Genomic DNA, 7,215 nt, shown 5'->3' with positions numbered 1-7,215 from the left:
CCTGAGCCCTATGCACTGATAATATAGTATGGGCCTTAGCCCGATATAGTAATCAGAACAGTGCAATAGTGCAACCCATCCCAATCCAGCCAATACATCACTCTGTATCACCAACACACCATGTGAGGATAATAGCCAACACACCAATATCGCAGCAAAGCTGCCAGTAATAGAATTGCAGCGAAGCTGCCAATGATAGTATATATGGAACAACCACCAGTACAGTATACTTCCCCCATATCAGTATCCCAACCCCATGTAGTATGTCATGTCATAAATTATATGTGAATACAGAACGTCATACTCAGTAACAATCATATATATATCTTGGAACAAATCAGCCATACATATCATAAGACTATAACAGTCATTTCATCTCCTAGGGGTATAACAGTTATTTTGCCCTTCAGAGGTATTTCGGTCATGTTACCCTTCGGGGTATTTAAGTTATTTTACCTTCAAAGGTATTTCGGTCATTTACCCTTTGGGGTTATTTCGGTTATTTTACTCCTCTGGGGTATTTCGGTCATTTACCCTTCTGGGGTAGTTCAATCATTTTATCATTCGAGGGTATTTTGGTCATTTTACCCCTCGAGGGTATTTCGATCATTTTACCCTTCGAGGGTATTTCGATCATTTTACCCTTCGGGGTATTTCGGTCATTTTCCCAAGAATCGCAAGTTGGGCTTACCACTCGAGCGATTGCACGCCCGTGTGGTCTCAAACGTCGTGCTTACAGCTTTTCAGCTTTTCGCCGATCTACGGTTGCAGTGGAGTGATTATACACCTGATTTTGAAAACACACCTAGGTCCACAAACACCCAAAATCTGCATTCAAACACGTTTTCCATTAGTCGCTTAACAATAGGGTTAATCTCCTTCTTTTACATCCTTAACAAAAATTAAACTAATGCTTGCCTCGATTGACAAAAGTGGCTTAACCACTTTTACCACTGACGAAGGTTGACAAAAATCTTCTTGACGAATATTTGCATTACAAACGGATTTATTAAACAAACTTGTTTAATCATGTGGTTTAAATCCACTTCATGATAACTTACAAAAATACAGCAAGCACTTGGCCTACACCTAGAATGCTAACCCACATACCTGTCTTAGATCAAGAGAAGAGAGGAAGGTTTCAATGACTTGGAAATATTTGATACTCCTTCAATCCTCGAGGAGTTCGAACTGACAGATAATAGGGATATACGACTGAACCACAGACAATAAGGGGAGATAGCTTAGCGATCTAAAGAAAAAAGAGGTAGAAAACAAAGACAGAAAGAGAATGGTATTCGGCTAGAGAAGAAGAAGAAAAGAGGAAGATGATTCAGCCAGCAAAGAAGAGAAGAGGGGAAAGAGAAAGGAAATTTGACAACAAGAGAAGAGGGATGAGGAAAATGCAATCGACAGAGGGAAACCACAACTATTTGGCCAACACCCAAAAGGAAAAAGAGATGAGCAGAAGAAGATATCAAACACACCCTAGAGATACACCAAGTCTTAGCAAAATTCGGCACCAAAAAGCGAAAAGGAAAAAACACAAAACTAACCGAAACCACAACTGACAGAAGAAAATCAACTTCAAAAAATTGATTACCTCAATGCCTACTAACCAAATTCGGCACAATCATACCCCCCAGTCGAAACCTCTAGCTAGAGTTTTCCCCAAACGGCACAATTCTCATCACAAACAACTCCTTGATTTTCTCCTAAAATCTCTCCCCTTATCCCTCATTGAATCACTCCACCCAATCACAATCCCACTATTCTCTCCATGATTCACTCCTCTATTCAAATTCTACAGCATTTCAATCAAACTCCACCACCTCACAGTACAAGTGATAAAAATAAACACTCCATAGTGCAGCACAGAACTCAAACCCTAGACCTTAAAAGTACTCCACATGCCATATACCACTGGACCAATAGGCTCTTTTTGTCAAAAAAACAAGCACTAATATTTATAAGGCCTATGTGCCAGTGTCCAGATTCAATTAAGAGCAAAACTAAAAATTCTGCCAATGCCAAGACTTGAACCTAGGCTCCTCAAACACTCCCAAACAACTTAACCATTAAAGTAAACAAGCAATTTGTCATAACATGCAAAAATTAAAAACTTAAATTTTTAGGGCGTTACACTCTTTAACTCTTTTGTAGACAATAGGTGTGCAACTTCGTTTGCTTGTCTCAGCACGTGTTTAAATACACATATTTGGTACCTTTCATAGATTGCTCTGATATTTGAAATATAGGCTCCTATTACTAACCTTTCAACTCCTTTCGTTTGCATCTTATGAATCATTTATAAGGCAACTCCCTCAATCTCCACCCTCAAAAACCAACATGTAATCCCATCTTAGCTGCCTAAAAACAAGCTAGTGCCTCAACCTTATTGGTGAAGGTATATTACCATACCTAAACACGACTTTATTATTTTGTTTGCAAAAACCTATATCAAAATTTACCTTGACAAATTGTTTCTTTGGTGTTTTCCATCGCACTTGCACACTTGTTTTACTGCTGTTTTTTCCTTTGCACCATCAATTTCCCCCAAATAATTCTTGATAAAATTTATTATCTATAATACAATTGATTTTTTGCTTTCATGCAGTACTTGATTTTTCCCATTCCATATAACCCACAAAGCACAATAGAAGAGTTGACAAAGGTATTTTGAGTTGTTCTAAAAAAAACTGATGCACCTAGTTTTTTATATGCATAACTGATGATTCTGTTTGCCATGTAATCCCTAATTGCTACCATATCTCCTTTGACTTCAAGCACTCATTGAACATATGTTCCGCAATTTCGAAACCATTTGCACACTTGGGATAATCTAACGTTCGTATCAGTCTCCTATAGTCCAGATTTGCAAAAGTAGGCACATAATTAATTGTAATTATCCATTATGTATTTTTTTATCTTAGAGGGCAAATCTAAGGTCCATAGCTTTTTGCAAAGAGTTGAATAGGAGTAGGTTATTCCATCAGTAGAACCTTCAATATTTTCATGTATCAACAATCTATAAGCACTATGCACTGTGTACTCCCCTAAAGCTTCTCCACTCCAATCCAAAAAATCTTCATGTGGGAATTTTATCAAAGGGATGCTTAAGATATGCTTGACCTCCACCTCATTAAAAACAGATCGTATAACTCATTCCCTCCATGTTCTCGTTCCTGGATCAATCAAGTTGGCTACTATTTGTATATAATTATCGGAAATAGAATGCTAAATTTTGTTATTTAGATTCCCAGGTACCCTAAGCATCATCCCTCATCAAAATTGATGACCTTGTACCAATTCTCCAACACATCCCAACCTCAAGAATACCCTTTGTGGCCCACACACTTTTCCAGGTATATGATGGTAGATTTCCTAACCTTGACTCTAAAAAACTCGTATTTGGAACATATTTTGCCTTTAAAGTTCTCACTAACAAAGAATTCGAATAATTAATTAGCCACCAACCTTGTTTAGCAAGTAGACCTAAATTGAACCTTGCTAAACAACGAAATCCCATACCTTCATAATCTTTTAAATCACATAATTGTTTCCAATTACACCAATAAATACCAAGTTTATTTTACACCACCAAAAATTACCAATAATGTTTTCAAGTTGCACATATAAAGTATTTGGTAATGGAAAGCATAACATGGAATAAGTAGGAATGGCTTGCAGAACAGATTTAAAGAAAATCTCCTTACCTCATTGAGAAAGATGCAAAATACTCTACCTACTAATTTTCTTTCTCCTTCTATCCTCCATCCCTAAACCGTAAAGTATGTCGTTCCCCCACTCACAATATTCGGCAGTCCCAAATATTTTCCTAGCTCTGTAGACATCCTAACATTAAGCATTTGTGAAACCAGCTGCTTAACATGATGCGAAGCATTCATTCTGAAAAATGCCTCAGATTTATCAAAATTAAAGCACTACCCCGGACTTTCTTCATATTCCTTTAGGATGCCCTTTATGGCATTAGCTCCCATGATGGTTATTTTCTCAAATAAGATATAATTATCTGTAAACATTAAGTAGGTAATTTGAGGCCCCCTTTGACATATCCTCGCTCCCTTCACCAAACCTTTTCATTTTGCACGTTTCATTAGTGCCGGTAGACCTTCACTGTAAAATAAAAATAAGTATGGGCTCAGTGGATCCCCCGTCTCACTCCCCTTTTAGGCTTAAAGTGTTCACCAGTTTCACCATTAATAATAATAGAATACGACACTAAATTGACACATCCCATTATGAACTCCACCCAAGGTCTTGCGAAACCCATTTTCAGCATCATTTTCTCAATAAAATGCCATTCTACCTGATCACAAGTCTTGCTCATGTCCTCTATTTTTTAAAAGCATGCAACACTTTATAAGCTAGGAAAACATTACCTATAATAAGTCAACCTGGCATAAAAGCACTTTCTGTTTCATCGATGCAAGACTCCATATTTTTGCAATATGTTTGCTACCGTCTTCGTAATGATCTTATACAAAATCATACAGAGACTAATTGGTCTAAAATCTCTCAAACTGGTAGGATTATCCACTTTTGAAATCAAAAGAATATTCATCCTATTTATTAGCTCCATTAACTTACCCCCATTTAGAATTTCCAGACAGAAATCACTAACATCCTTCCCCACTTTGTGCCAATACATTTGTAAAATAGAGCTGGAAAGCCATCTTCGCCAGAGGCTTTTGTTGAACCCATTGTCTTCAAAGCTTCGTATAACTCCTCAACTTTATATTCGGACATCAAGCCTTTTTTATGCTATCCGTAACAAACATATTGACTCTTGACAATAAATGGGTTATGTTGCCAATACCTTTAGTTGAAAAGAGATCCGTAAAGTAAAACTGCGCCACACTTTTTAATTTAAGAGGTTTAGTTGCCATTCAACATTCTTTATTTCACAATCTTTTGATCTTGTTTATTAAATGCCTCTATAAAGCAAAATTAAGGAAATAGGATGTGTTTCGATCACCGATTTTCAACCATTTTACCATTGCTCTCTATTCCCAATATTGTTCCTCTTTTTTCGCCTCTAAATTAAAGTGCATCTTCACATCAATCAATTCAACCAACACTTCATCGGTTCTCTCTTGATTATCAAGCTTCTCAAGTCGTTTACTAAGTTTCCTTGTCAATTCACCCCTTTTCGATTTCACCTTTTCCACCCAGTTCTTGAGACTTGATTTGACCACATTTAATCTGTCAAGTAAAAATCCAATGTTATTCTCCCATAGTTTATTAATTTCAGCCTCACAAGAATCTTCCATGCTCCACCATGCTTCAAATTTGAATTGTTTCTTCTTCCCCCTAAACCCCCTTGATCAATTTGAATTAGAAGGGGACAATAATCAAAGAAAAAATGAGATAAATGTTTCAACAAGAAATTGGGAAATAGTTGCGCCCTTTCTTCCGTCATAACACATTGATCAATTTGTTCCCTAATATTTGCCTCTGATAGATTTCCTCTTTCCCATGTAAACCAAAGACTTGAAAAATCGATATACAACATTCTTCTAACACTTTCCTAAACTCTTCCATTCAACCTTCCTCCTCGGAATACCCCCACTCGTCTCATATGAAAATAGACTTTTATTAAAATCACCGCAGACAAGCCAAGGTAAATTGTTAGATCTTTGTAGATTTTTCAATTGATTCTATGATATTTTTCTATCTCTACTATATGGGGCTCCATAGAATCTCGTCCATCTCCAAATTGGGCTTTCTTGATTCTCTTGGACATCAACATCAATATGGTATTTTGAGAAACTTTAAAAGGTAACCGAACATCCAGTTTTCCATCCTAAACTTAAATCTCCCCTCATTCATCCGTCGCCATAGCAATTCCACAATAATAACCGCACCTCATTCTGACCATTTCCATCCTACTAACACAAATTTTTGTCTCCATAAAGAAGATAAGTTGGGGATTATACATTCTCAGCCTATGCTAAAGTCAATGAACAGCCCGTGGATTCCCTAAATCGTGAACATTCTAGCTAATCATTTTTATGGTGACCGGTGGGCTTGCTTATATGTAGCCTTTAACACCCTTAAATCGTCTCCGTCGTCAGATTAAGGTTACAGAGCATTACCGTACAATCAAAAACATTTAACATCATAATATTTAAATAAATTAAATATATTATAATTCATTCAATCACATGCATTCTGTCCCTAAATCGAGCTTTCGAGGCCCTAAAAATAGCTTTGAGGCAATTACAGACTAATTTGAAACAAAATAGAAAGTATAGGAAAAAGTTGTAAAAATTGGAAATAAGGGTCACACGGCCGTGTGACATCACCCCAGGCCGTGTAACTTTTGAACAAGGGACACACAGTCGTGTCCCAGCTCGTGTCCTCACCCGTGTAACTCACTGAGATGCCTTACACACCCGCGTGCCAGGCCGTGTGCTAGGCCGTATAACTCTCTAAGTTGTCGCACACTCCAGTGTGTCAAGCGTGTGCTAAGCCGTGTAACTCACTGACTTGAACACTTAGAAACTTACAAATGACACACGACCGTGTCTCCAGGCTGTGTGTCTCACACGGCAGTGTGACAGCTCATGTCTCAGGCCGTGTGAACCCAAAATTCTACCTAAAATCAAGTCATTTCATAACCAATTCATGCATAACTAACCAATCCATTTGTGCACACTTTCAAGGGACTTAAACACCATCCAAACATACATAAACATATCATTTCAACATCCTTAATCACCTAACCAATCTGTCATTCAAAGGCACCACAAATGCATCAAAACATCAATTACCTAAACATGCCAATATTGCCATAATCCAAACATAATAACCAAGTCCAACTAACTACCATTTATGGCCATATGCAAGCCATCAAAACATACCAAAAAAACCTTATAAACAAACACATTAAAGTAACTAAAATGACATAAGGCATCAAAGTGTACCAAATCAACATAGCTTTCAAAACTTATACATACCAAAAACACCATTAACACATTCACCAAAATACCATTGCAAATCACCCTATACATGTCATTATAAACATTGGCCAAAATACTCAAAAACTACTGAATTGACTGCTGGAAAATGTGATAGGTCTCCGACGAGCTTCTAACCGATCGAGCTTCCGATAATCTATAAAACAAAGGAAAGAAACTATGTAAGCAATGAGTCCTTAGTAAGCTTGTATAAACTAAAACATAAATTACC

This window comes from Gossypium hirsutum, chromosome D13 (genome assembly GCF_007990345.1).
Source record: "Gossypium hirsutum isolate 1008001.06 chromosome D13, Gossypium_hirsutum_v2.1, whole genome shotgun sequence".
Lineage (NCBI taxonomy): Eukaryota > Viridiplantae > Streptophyta > Magnoliopsida > Malvales > Malvaceae > Gossypium > Gossypium hirsutum.
The sequence above is the reverse complement of the archived record's forward strand: the minus strand, read 5'-3'. Positions refer to the sequence as shown.